Source organism: Diadema setosum, chromosome 7, assembly GCF_964275005.1.
Source record: "Diadema setosum chromosome 7, eeDiaSeto1, whole genome shotgun sequence".
NCBI classification, from domain to species: Eukaryota; Metazoa; Echinodermata; class Echinoidea; order Diadematoida; family Diadematidae; genus Diadema; species Diadema setosum.
Window position 1 is genome coordinate 960331 of NC_092691.1, and position 14645 is coordinate 974975.

Sequence of the window (14645 nt, forward strand, 5' to 3'; positions counted from 1 at the left end):
GTCGCCGATCTGTTGGAACAACTGTAGCGCCATCACAAACGGCATTCATGCGATCTGCCTCGGGCGGAGCGTTCGTTGTTGAGAACTACTCACCCAATGCCCCTGATATCCTGGCGCCGTCCACCATCATGGACCTTAGGCACACGGAGTTATACAACAGCAGTGCGGTGACCCTGGCATGGACTGCAGTCGGAGATGACTTCGATCATGGCCTAGGTATCGATAATGTTAGCCATCTCTCATATCCTTGGCTCCCTTTCCATGCTCAGCAAAGAAAACATAAAGCTTTTGTGAATATCATCAACATGTGATACGATTATGAATTAACGTAACAATGGCATGATGCCATAGTGGAAATCGTTCTTGTCTGAAGACCAGACCAATTTGTCCTTAGGTCACCAATCTGTCCTTAGGTCATGCCAGTCAAAGGTCATACCAAAGCTGTCCTTTATAGGATGCGACAGGTGTTAATGCTTTTTTTTTTTTTTTGAATAGGGACCTGTAAAAATATAACTTTTTTTAAATCGTTTTCTACATTGCAAACATAAATATAAAGAATAACATTCCTTTAACATCATCAAAACAGGGAAAATAAGCTCACTTATCGTAATAATTCCTCTTCAGCAAAAGAAATGAAATGTTTGCAGGTAGGTAAGATGATGAGAATATGACATAAAATTGTTTTAAAGAAATTCCAGAAAGATGTCACATATCTTTTTTTTAAAAATCAAAAATAACCTAAACGTTATCACAAAATACAATACAGGCAATGTCATCAGGTATGAAAAATTTAAGAAAGAATACTTGCTAATACAATATTGTGATTACTATGATTAATTTTATGTCACTTCCCAAGGACTTCGACTGATATTAGACCGAGTATTTTAAAAACATTGAAGAATAAGGCGATGACCTATTTTTTTTTTTTTGTTTGTCCAGCTTCATCGTATGAATTGAGACATTGTACTGACTTCACCACACTAAGGACCAACTTCACAGATTGTACTCTGGTAGACAATGATCAACTGGTTGAGGGTAACCTATCCGATATCGCCATCGCCGGCGTCGAGGAGAGCGTCACAGTACAGCTCCCCGAAGGTTCGCTGAATGTCACGCATCACTTTTCCCTGCGAGCATCTGACGAGGCTGGCAACGTAGGTTCGACATCTAACATCGTATCAACATCCGTTATCATTGTCGCTCAGGCAAACACTACCCAAGCTCCGACGTCGGGACAACCTACAGATATTTCGACCGATATTTCTACAGATGACACAACCCCCTTATTGGAAACCTCTACCATGTCTACTTACTTCCTCAGTTCTTCTGTTAGCAGAGCAGGCAGCACAACGCCATTATCGGTTACATCTACGAGTTCGCTAATATCTTCTGCTACTGGAACTGATGGTACTATGCCCTCATCGGTTACCTCTACGGCCATCAGTAGTTCTACTGGTCGTACTCCCTCATCAGCTACCTCTCTGGTCGCCATTAGTTCTTTTGCCACTGGAACAGGTGGTAGTTTGCCTTCATCGGTTACCACCAACCCATTTTCCAGTCATTCTACCGAACTGTCTACAACTGACAAAACCTATTCTTCCCCTGGTGTACCATTAACGACTGCAGAAGAAGGCATCAAAGAACCAACAGTCACCGAGGAAAGCTATCCTATGACAACCGACACGCCCACTGAGGAACCGTCCGAAGATAACACAACTCTCATCATAGCCATATCGGTCGTCCTGTCAGTCGTGATCCTTGGTGGTGGCATCAGTCTCTTTCTTTACATCCGTTCCCCTCCAAAGGTGCACCCTTCTGGAGAGTCCGATGCAGAGAAAGATGTGATGGATACCAAGGAAGATGAGAGTCACGTACATGAGCATTCCAACCCAGTCTTTGACGAATCTTAAACCTATAGTGCCACGAAAGAAAAAAGATAAAGATAATTAAAGTCCTAAACAACCACAACCATGAAACCCTATCCCGTAAAAAATATCAAAACAGTAGTTTTAACCAGATAGCAGTTTTGGTGTTGAGATCAAATGATTACATGCATAATTGTATCAATGAATGTCGTAAACATGTTTGCTTTACTGTGTAGTATACTTCCGTCCAATTTTAGCACCTTTCATTACTGTATTCACACCAAGGTTATTTAAAGGGTGTGTACAGTTCTGGTTGAGGTGAGGATTTAGCTTTTAACGTTTTGCGAGATATTCAGAAGCCACTCAATGAAATGTCAAACAGCATGCATTTCTAGGGGTATCAAAAGTTTATCTGATGGAAATCGGTTTTGAAATGTCTGAGTTATCCAAATACAAGGGGAGACAAAGAGATCCTAATAAAAAGCGTGGCCTGTCACCTCTTATTATTATCACTTTTTTTTAATATCGCAGCCATTTGAAAACAAATCTTCATCAAGTAAACGTTGAATCCTAAGAATTACATGCTCTTTCATATTTCATAAGAGGTTTCTCATTATCTCAATTAGGAATGTTCAGAACATGAATTCACACCTCAACCAGTACTGTACAGTCCATGTTAATACTCATCATTTCGGGCTGTTTTGTTAACATGGGAATTTCAGAGTACATTGTTGATGGTCTAGATCAGGGACATCGAGGATTCGAGATCTGCTCAAACATGGTCTCATGAAAGAAGGCACTCAACACGGCACAATACACCGCTCCTCCCACTGTAGATGGAGGTGTGTGTCATTTACCGTATGTATGGGTTTGTTTCTATGACCAAAAAATGTAACTCTCCTGTTGCATCAAAGATGATCAATAAAAAAAAAAAAATGCGATGTAGGCCTACTTGCAACAATTCTTAATTTTCAATGTTTTACTGCGACTGATCAGTCGCAAAACACTTCATTTTGTTACTTGTCAAGTAATAAACTTGACGGTGGATCGTTGTTTGTTTGGTTTTTTTTTTCAAATTCTCAAGACTGTCGGAATTAAGTCTTGTCTCACTTCGTTGGTAATTAATAGAAACAATTTTAAAATGCGTAACACTTTTTATTTTGGCAGTCTTTTTTCAGCAACTTATAGAAACTGATTGAATAATTACATCATCAACTCACTCATTTGTATACTAATATTAACGGGGTTGAAGATCCGTTTGGTAAAAATTAGTAAAATTTCATACTCTAGATTTCAAAACTTTCATAACTTCAGTAGTCTTTACTTGATTTTGATCAAATGTTTACCGTTATGCTTAAAGGAATGTTGCTGTATTTCGGAATAAGTAACCCAGTCTCACTCAAGAGATATTTTGTGATATTCGGTGTGAAATTACTACTTCTGTCATTTGATTTTCTTGAAATGTTGCAATCAAAGATTATCGGTCATTCTTTCCGTTCGGGAATTTACTAAGGGACCTACATACCTGTCAGAGCCTTCTTTATCTATAGAATTTCCATATTTCTGTCATAGAAGATTTTTGACATGTCAACCATATCCCCTTCCCCTGCTTGATTTCGTTCCTTCTCAACTTTCAAGTCTGTTTGCCCAGCCTCCTTAGTATACATCATATTCCATTGCGGTCATGTAATACCTGTAACTTATGAAACAATGTACATCAGTCTGCTATCGCGTTTACCTTTAATGAAGCCTTTTATCTTCAGTATCCAGTATTTGTATTATTGTATTGTTATGTTTCATTGTGTGTGGATAATCGTTTAAATCGTTTCACATGAAAATTAATAGAACATTGATAAAACAATATATTCAATTATTTAATTATAATAATACGTGAGTAATATATAAGCAAATTGTCTCAAATCGGATAAATATATGTATTCACTTTCTCGCAGCTTATTAGAAGCAAAGAAAAAATGCATTTGTATGTATACATATTACGGCAGAATTCCAACGACACAAAAATGATATTAAATTAGTAACACTTTATCCAGTGGAGTATGACGAATATTGCCCTATGTCACAATTTTGTAGTTAGGGTAAGGCGATATCAAGGATAATAATGACATAAGTAATAATGTTTTACTGATATGAAACGAGTTTATCAACTATACCCACGCCAATTCTCGAAATAACTCTACAAAGAAATAAATGTAATTTCCAGGAAAGTTAGTCATTAAGAGCAATTTCAATGGAATCAAATAGGACACACTTTTTATAACACATTTCATAATTTAATCTTATTTTTATCAATATCAGAATTCTTACTATAGTCAGGGCTCGACACTAACGGTGGCCCGGTGGCCCGGGGCCTCCAAAAACGCACGTCGGGCCACCAAAATTTCAGAAATAAAGATTTTGGTGGCCTTTTGTTTGCCTTTATTTCAGATATGGGTACCTGTATCACTTCAGTAATACTTGGTATTTATTTTTCTACGTTTAGTAGGACCGATTTAGTTTTTCTTATGTTTTTCTTGATTTCTTTTCGGGCCTCCAAAAAATAAAAATCAATGATTTTGGTGGCTCCATCGGGCCATCAAAAATAAAAGTTAGTGTGGAGCCCTGCTATAGGAATACTCAAAACCTGCTTAAAAAAAGAGACATAATCTCTCAAAGTCTACAATGCAAAGTGCTTGAATGTCTGTATTCAAGAAAAAAAAATAATGGATACAATGTAAATATGAATTTATCCAGCCTTCCTGTTACATAAAAATAATTCTCTATGTCAATTACTGTCAGTATAATATACTAAATAGATGGTTTTTGTTTTGTTCTATTTTTATCTTGTTTATGTCAATGTTAGACATACAGCCTTTACCTTTTAGAAAGGGAGAAGCACTGACAGGTCAATGGCATTTGCCTTTTTTTCCGTCCGTTGTATAGCGTATGATTTTCATGATGCCTTGTGTTGCTTTATCATTTTTATGTACAGAAGTTGGTTAGAATGAAATGAAATGAAGAAAACACCGTATTTACCATTTCATACTGATTTGTCAATAACTTTCTGCGTGAGATAGTAGTATAGTAAGTTACCCTTGTGAATATATAATATGCCTTTCTACTTATGTAATATCGTAGTTAAACATGTGTTCTCGAGTGTTCAATTTCTTCAATTCGTTTTGTATTTACGATAAAGACACTATTTCCTTAGAATTGCAAAAAACAAAACAAAACAAAACAAACAAAAACAAAACAAATCTTCAGATGAGATATTAAGTATCACTTTTTTTTTTGTATATAGCCAGTCAGTCGTTTTATTTTGGAACTATCTGCATTGTATTGGCGATTTCCGTGAATAATGACACAACAAATTAATGTCACACTCACATATACACATGTCCCATCGGCTTTGTCCATGGCCTCTGAAAACGTAGCCGAATTTTCATGCGAGACCCTATCTGAGAGATAATACAAAATACATTTGTATCACTGTATATTGACAAATATGTATGTATATATATATATATATATATAATTCATATATACATATATATGTACATATATATATATATATAATATATATATATATATATATATATATATATATATATATATAGATAGATAGATAGATAGGGAGAGGTAGAGGTCTATGGAAAGTGTTTACCAAAACGTTGCTGCTTCCAGGGATGCAACCCCCCCCCCCCTCAAAAAGACAATAATTTTTATTCATTTTACATAGCCCATTGAAAACTACACGATGTGCGGATATCATTATTGTGCAACAATGTGCTTGGAAAATTGTTAAGGTCATACGACCTAGATTCTGGTATTCACATACCTTTTTAATCTTTTTGTGGAAAAATCAGATGAAATCATATATATACCCCCCCCCCCCCCGAAAAAGAAAAGCAAAGACGTTGGGAGTCATCAGACTACTGAATTCCCTTTAATAAATGCTCATACTTGTGATGCATGTCCATGTACGTATTTTAAGAAATAAATCCCCTGAATCCAATTTATTTCACCCCGCTGGATGTGGATGAAGTAATGTGGATTGTTGTATATTGCTCCCATTGTTAAAACTAAACGTTCGTGGCAAAGGACCAACATTCTGTCTGTCACAGTCAAAAGCTGCATATACATGGTCACAGGTCTACAGTTTGAGATCCCCAAACATTAATATGTGAACAGTTCACATCATCTAGGAGAATGATTTATTATTCTGAAGTTTTGTTATTTGTATGATGATATACACCTGTGCAATTCGACCTTCAGTCGCCAGTCAGATTTTTAATGGTCTTTTCAATTAAATTAAATTTAATTGAATTCAATTCCGAAAGCTCATCATTCTGATTTTATCAAGAGCAGACACGTTTTCTCTTTTCTTTCTGTTTGTAGTTTGATTTTTTTTTTTCGTTAAGTCACTGGTTTGGCCATAATGATTATAATTGTGAAAGAAATATTTCAATCATTCGCGCAAGATATTTGGATTGTTCCCGTGGATGGTAACCAAAGAGTGTACTCACAGAGACGAAACACACAAAGTCACGTGGGGAAGCACGGGTTCCCCAACGAATCATACACGCAGCTTGACGTCATAATATCCACAACCTACAGGATATCCCAGCAATATTTACGTACAGTAGCAGACTCACAGATGCAAACAGACAGGGGTCTCAACCTCGTGATAGCAAACTTTAATATTGTTATCATAAGCGCAAAATGGATATTTCTGTTGTCTGTCTTGATGGTTTTTTTTTTTTTTTGCATTTTAATTTCATCAGTTATAGTAAAATGGAAACAGGCAACTTATGCTCAATTTAGTCTTCTTGAAAATCTTGATACGAAACTTTTTTTATTGGCTAAACGTTATAACAAAAAAGAAAGATGATAGAACATGAATATACTGTTAAATGTCACGTACAAGTAGATTAGGAGTAGATTGCATTAGTGGTGTTTGGGTATTATATAGCAACACGAGTCAGCATACATTTGCACTTTAATGATCCTTTAAGATTACAAAGGAAGTTATACGGATAGATCTGGGTATTGACTGTGTCACGCACTATAAGGACTTCTTTTTTTTTTGCATTATGGGGGAAGAGGTTGAATTTCATGAATTTATGGGTCCATTTTATCAACGAATGATGCAAAGACCTATTTAGTGGGTCATTGAGAATTGGATGCTTTCGTACAACTTTGGAAAGTTGTTGCGCTGTTGGTTTTAAGCAGTTCCAAAGCAGCATCCAATTGAGAATACGCGTGATGAGGCTATTGAAGCAAAATATCAAAACCAGAGGAAAAAAAAACAAAAAAAACAAGTGTGTGCTTACCTAACCTTTCATGCAATAAGAAATGATAATATAGGTAATATTCAGGTTGAATTATTTTTAATCCCTTCAAGTCAAACAAATAGTTAAGGGCAATTGGTATGTTCCTAACTCCCACATCCCCTAAATATCAAACTCTTATAAAAGCACATTTTGTTGCATAATAGTAAATCATGTAAACCTATCAAGAAGTGAATACAGAGAATACACAGAATCACTGCTTTAAGGGTGTAAATTCCCAGACGCTATAAATGAATATAGATTGCTTACATGATATTTACAGTTCCATTTAATCACAAAAGAGCTGCATGATTACCAGAACGAGACGCTAGAACATTACAAATGCGAGGGAAGATCCTCAAGAGAAGACGACGATACTGCCATTGTTCAGAAATAGAAAGGTCACCTCCCCAGATCATCACCTGCTTCAATGAATCCCCCGCAGAGTTCCATCAACAGGCAATAAAGCATGAACATGCAGAGATATGATTCACATATTGTTAATATAATCAGTCCTTCTTGCCGCTTACTGGAATTCCCCCAACTTAAAAAAAAGAAAAAAAAAGAAAAATCATTACACATACCTCTTTAAGGTGTGTAATGAGGGAAAACCCCGGTCTTTTTCAGTCGACAGCGATCAGACTAATCGCAGCCGATGCGGAATTTGTTGAGCTACTGCTTGCTAATAGCACATCAGTGATTTATCATCAAGGTATGTAAATGAAGAAAATATCGAACGAAAATTCCGAACACCCCGTTGGTATACACATTTTAACAAATTTATGTTCATTTTGCTTGCTTGTTTGTTTGTTTGTTTGTTTCTGCTATTCATTCCAACACGGACAAATCTTACAGTCACCCCTAAGGCTGTATTTCAGCAAATCCGTATAAAAAAATGCATAATACTATTATAGGATTGTCATTACAGTTATTTCATAGAGTTATCTGTGTGATCGTAAGCGATAATTAAATGTTGTTACAGTAATGAAAAATCGATGTATTTAGACATGATAATGTGGAGTGCTTCAGGGATCTATATTGGGACCTCTTTTAAGGTCTATTAAGTATAATGTTTAAGTTTAAAGTAATTTGTAAAGTATTGTATTGTTTATGTTATTTTTTTCTTGCCAATGATATAAACGTACTTCTTCGCTCATAAATATTCAAGAATTGCAGATTATTCCAAATCAATCACTTATTCAGAATACAAAATGGTTTTATTCAAATAAACTTACAATGAAGGCCAAGACAACTAATCTTAATTATGTTTATTCAAATTCATAAAATTCTTCCGTCGAGTTGTTGATGTCATTCACCAAGAGGGACATGGAAAATTTCTCTGTCAGCATAATATAAATTATGCGTCTCAGATAAAACATGCATGGGTTTTAAAATTTTTAAGATTGATACTTAATGGGCAAGTTATCGGGAGTGCTTGTGTATAATATCTGCAGTATGTTGTCTATGAAAGTTGGCTTTATGTATAAATTGAAGTCAATGCCTAAAGCATTTTTGTAAACGTTCATAATTTAATAGAACCACATTTGTCATATGGGCTTAAGACCACGCTTCATGCATCGCTATATAATTCAAAATCAAATTTTCATGTGTATAAAAGGCTGCATTCAATGATATGTATTTATCTATTTTTTTCATTACAGTCAGGTATATCTCTGTTTTACACTTGCTAAAAGTTACTACCAGAATCATTTCTAGACTTTTTTTTCGCCGAACTGTGTCATTCATAATTACGACACTTGACACTGCTAACTGTCATTTACATCATGCTAATAAGCACCTCATATTTTAAAGATATAATCTTTATATCAGGGCCTTCAACATAAAATTCTATCCTTAGGGAAATTAAAGCGTTAAACACCCTCAATCATTTAAAAATTGAAATACAACAATTCCCTGTGGAAGGTTATGCAATATTTAAAACTAGTTCAAGGAATATTCATTTGTATTATTATTGCCCATATCTTTGTTGTTCTGATATTTCATATTCTGTTAAAGGTATGCAATCAAATATCAATTCAAAGCACATGGGTTAGCATTTCGCAAGGTTTTTTTTTTTCTTTCTTGCTGTTCCTCTATCAATTTCATCGTCCTTGATGAGTCATTTATATTATTAACATTGTTTCAAATTGTATGTTGCTTGATATCATAACTTCAAGTATCTGTACTTCATCTTGTACCTTCTTGTTTTATGCTCTGTATACAAACTTTCAATGCTTGGTGAAAATAAACTAATTTGAACTGAGTTAAACTGAACTAAACTGAATAGAAATAATTACATATTAATTAGAAAACAAGACAAGACATAGTAATAAACGAATCAAAAAAAAAAATATATGGATACCGGGACAAGTGATTAGCCACAATTCAAGAACAAACTCCATCATGTTTAGAAGGTCGAGAGTTCTGTTTCTCTTTTTTTTTTTTACTTGGTTCATCTATGAACCAATTTCAAGTCATATCTACTCACTATTGTACATTATAGATACCAAGTTAAATTCTTTTTATTTTAAACTGTCTTTTGATATACATTATTGGTCGAAGTGATTCTCCATTCTGTTATTTTTGTTTCCTGAATATTTTGTGATTGTACAGCAGTTGCTCGCATTTGGAAAAAGCTTTCTGATTGTTTTGACTATATGATTAACAAGAGAGTCACTATGGTATACCTTGATTTTAATTACCTATTTGGTGTTGATACTGGAAATAGGCACAACAAATGTATTACTTTTTTACTCTCATGTGTGAAATATTATATAATTCGCGGCTAAGTTCATCAGGTAGATTTAAATTTTGAATTCCTTATGTCTTTTGTTCGAATGAAACAAAAAAGAATGAACATAAAATAGATGAGAAAAGGGGTAATTTGGGCTCTCACTCTAAAAAAAAATTGACACTTTCATTTATACAATAGTTTGATTCCTCTTCCCCCTACGTACATGTACCACAGTGATGAATCAGTAAAGGAATGATATTTTATTCTAATTTTATGCAGACATGGGTAATATGCAGTGGAGCCTAATAGTCTGGGTGCCAAAGCGACTTTTTGGGTCTAACCTTGTTTTACCGTCCACCCAATGTTTTTTGATGGCTTTACCCTATTTTGGGGGTGCTGAATCCGAATCTGGATGATGCAACTCTTGCATCCTTGAGAATTTTGAGATATTCAAGATGGCCGCCAAAATGGCCGCCCGAACTGGAAATTCCCACTTATTTCCTTCTAAATGGTGAGATATTGAAAACAATTCATGGTTTTACCCTATTTCGAGGGTGCTGAATCCGAATCTGGATGATGCAACTCTTGCATCCTTGAGGGTTTTGAGATATTCAAGATGGCCGCCAAAATGGCCGCCAAAACCGAAAATTCCCACGTATTTCCTTCTAAATGGTGTGAAATTGAAAATAATTGATATTTCTATCCTATTTGAAAGGTGCTGAATCCGAATCTGGATGATGCAACTCATGCATCCATGAAGTTTTTGAGATATTCAAGATGGCCGCCAAAATGGCCGCACCAATTAAAACCAGAAATTCCCATGTATTTCCTTCTAAATGGTGAGAAATTGAAAATAATTGATGGTTTTACCCTATTTCGAGGGTGCTGAATCCGAAACTGGATGATGCAACTCTTGCATCCATGAAGTTTTTGAGATATTCAAAGATGGCCGCCAAAATGGCCGCCAATTAAAAACGGGAATTCCCACGTATTTCCTTCTAAATGGTGAGATGTGGAAAACAATTGATGGTTTTGCCCTATTTCGAGGGTGCTGAATCCGAATATGGATGATGCAACTCTTGCATCCATGAAGTTTTTGAGATATTCAAGATGGCCGCCAAAATGGCCGCCAAATAAAACCGGAATTTCCCACGTATTTCCTTCTTAATGGTGAGATATGGAAAACATATCATATTGTGATAGTGATGTAGAGAAGTGTACTGAAATTACCCAATATTACCTGTCTTAATCCATGAGCAGTTTTAATCTCTTCATCCATGAACACTCAAATTGGTTATTTGGTTTATATTGATGGTCTTGATGACATTGTTGAAGACACGAGTGGGACATTTTTATAGTTATGCTTCATTTTTTTTTTCAATTATGACGTAACATTATATATGTGTATATGTATAATATGTATACGTATATATAATATATTACAAACACACACGAGGGGACGGTCATATCACAGGTAACGCGAAAAAAATTGAGTAAAAAAACAAACGACAACATGGAAGGTAATAATTTAAGTATAAGAAAATGTTAAGGAGTTTCCGTTCATACAGGACATTTTAGATGTCCCAAAACCTTCAAAGATCTTCAGCACCCTCGTAATAGGGTAAGACCATCAATTTATTTTAAAACTTTTACCATTAAGAAAAAATATATTAACATTGGAATTCTGCCACTTACTTTGGCTGTCGTCTTGGTCGTCTAAAAACCCTAAAGAATGGATGAATTTCAACAACCAGGGTGCTGAATAGGGTCTAAAATTTTCCAATTTTTGACAGTTATATTGGCGGTCATCTTGGACATCTCAAAAACCCTTAAAAAGAATACGAAAGTTGCATCAACCAGGTTCGGACTCAGCACCCTCGAAATAGAGTAAAACCGCCAATTGTTTTCAATTTTACACCATTTAGAAGGTAACAGAGGGCTTACATGGAAAATTTCGTTTTTAACGGCCATTTAGGGGCCATTCTGGCGGCCATCTTTATTATCTCAAAACCCTCAAGGAAGCAAGAGCTGTATCCTGGAGCTTCAAATTCAGCAAACTCAAAATAGTGTAAAACCACCAACTGTTTTATATTTTACACCATTTAGAATGAAATAGGGGGTCTACATATGAATTTCCGTTTTTGGCGGTCATTTTTGGCGACCATCTTTATCATCTCAAAACCCTTAAGGATGCAAGAGTTGTATCCTGAGCTTTGGATTCAGCACACTCAAAATAAGATAAAAACCACCAATGGCTTTCAATTATATGGGAACTTCCGTTTTGGGTGGCCATTCTGGCGGCCATATTGAAAATCTCAAAATCTTCAACAATGCAGGAGTTGCATCATCCAGATTCTCATTCAGCACCCTCGAAATAGGGCAAAACCATCAATTCTTTTCAATTTCTCACCATTTAGAAGGAAATGCGAGGGAATTTTCGGTTTTGGCGGCCATTTTGGCGGCCATATTGAATATCTCAAAATCCTCAAGGAAGCAAGAGTTGCATCATCCAGATTCGGATTCAGCACCCTCGAAATAGGGTAAAACCATCAATTGTTTTCCATATCTCACCATTTAGAAGGAAATACGCGGGAAATTCCGGTTTTGATTGGCGGCCATTTTGGCGGCCATCTTGAATATCTCGAAAACTTCATAGATGCAAGAGTTGCATCATTCAGATTCGGATTCAGCAACCTCGAAATAGGGCAAAACCATCAATTGTTTTCCATATCTCACCATTTAGAAGGAAATACGTGGGAATTTCCTGTTTTAATTGGCGGCCATTTTGGCGGCCATCTTGAATCTCTCAAAAACTTCATGGATGCAAGAGTTGCATCATCCAGTTTCGGATTCAGCACCCTCGAAATAGGGTAAAACCATCAATTGTTTTCAATTTCTCACCATTTACAAGGAAATACATGGGAATTTCCGGTTTTAATTGGAGCGGCCATTTTGGCGGCCATCTTGAATTTCTCAAAAACTTCATGGATGCATGAGTTGCATCATCCAGATTCGGATTCAGCACCTTCCAAATAGGATAGAATTATCAATTGTTTTCAATTTCACACCATTTAGAAGGAAATACGTGGGAATTTTCGGTTTTGGCGGCCATTTTGGCGGCCATCTTGAATATCTCAAAACCCTCAAGGATGCAAGAGTTGAATCATCCAGATTCGGATTCAGCACCCTCGAAATAGGGTGAAACCATGAATTGTTTTCAATATCTCACCATTTAGAAGGAAATACGTGGGAATGTCCAGTTCGGGCGGCCATTTTGGCGGCCATCTTGAATATCTCAAAATCCTCAAGGATGCAAGAGTTGCATCATCCAGATTCGGATTCAGCACCCCCAAAATAGGGTAAAACCATAAAAAAACATCGGGTGGACGGTAAAACAAGGTTCATCCTCTGGCACCCAGACTATAACCTTGGCAGAGTTGTTTTTGTGTTTTTGAAGTGAATGATGGGGCATTTGCCCTTGTTATTATGCTATATAGAGAGATTGGTGGGGAGTTTATTGGTCGACAAATCTGTATTTGATTCCCTTTTCCTTCAAAAGTGGCACCCGACTGTCATCTCAAATTATTGTGAATGCTTTTCCCTGTTATTGTCTGATTTCAACACAGTAATTATTATTCTATAGAAGGTAATTTCCATGTCTCTTGTTATGGTGGGACTCAACTGCATATGCAGGGAGACATTTTCATTGTGTTGTGTTGTGTTGTGTTGTGTTGTGTTGTGTTGTGTTGTGTTGTGTTGTGTTGTGTTGTGTTGTGTTGTGTTGCATTATATTGTATTGTATTGTATTGTATTGTATTGTATTGGTTGTGTGTTCATTTATGCTCCATTACTTTCACAGGTGTGATATGTACTTTGTTTCATGGCAATTTCAATAAACACAGAAATACAAAAAAAATAACTTCCAAACAACTGAAGTGTTCTGATCTGCTCCTCCCCAGCCCACCCCCATGTTAAGAAAAGAGAGAAAAATATTTGTAGTGTACTTGTTTCCTGTGCGTGTGTGTCTGTATGTATTTATGTGCGTTTGTGTCTGTCTGTGTGTATACAGTGTATAATAATGGAAATTAAAGAGATTTCATTTCATTGATAAATTAGTTTGAAGCAAGAATCAGCCATCAATAAAAGTCTCTGATCTTCTTCGTCCCTATACAAGTGTACAGACTAATTGTTTTTACCTATTAACTTTCTAGGTTCAGCCTGAGCACTCTTTGATATGTGTTGCAGAAAATATCAACCACCTCTCTCAAGTTGATTGCTCCCTGGTAATGGATATGAAAGAGTGCGAGTGACGTCAGTGGAGTTGATAGCCGCACGCAGAGTGTTTTCACGGGGTGCAATAAAAAAAAAAAAATACGTAAGCGAGGTAAAGGGTGGGGGAGGGAAGAGGGGAAACCCCCTGAGGTCATAACAAGAATCGGACACCCTCGTGTCCGACGACGATCTCGACACTGAAAAAAGTTTTATGTGTCGTACAGCCCATGAGGTCGACACTAGGTAAACAAGGTCCACCGTCGAGTTCGACACTACACGAAAAAAACAAACAAACAAACAAAAAAACAAATAAAAAACGAAAACGAAACTGACGCTGTGCCCATTAAGCCCATGATGTAATGAGTGTTGCACTCACGGAAATTCCCATGTGGGATACCTTCTCTAATATGTACGAGGGAGTTTTTGCATTGTGTAGCCAAGTTTTAA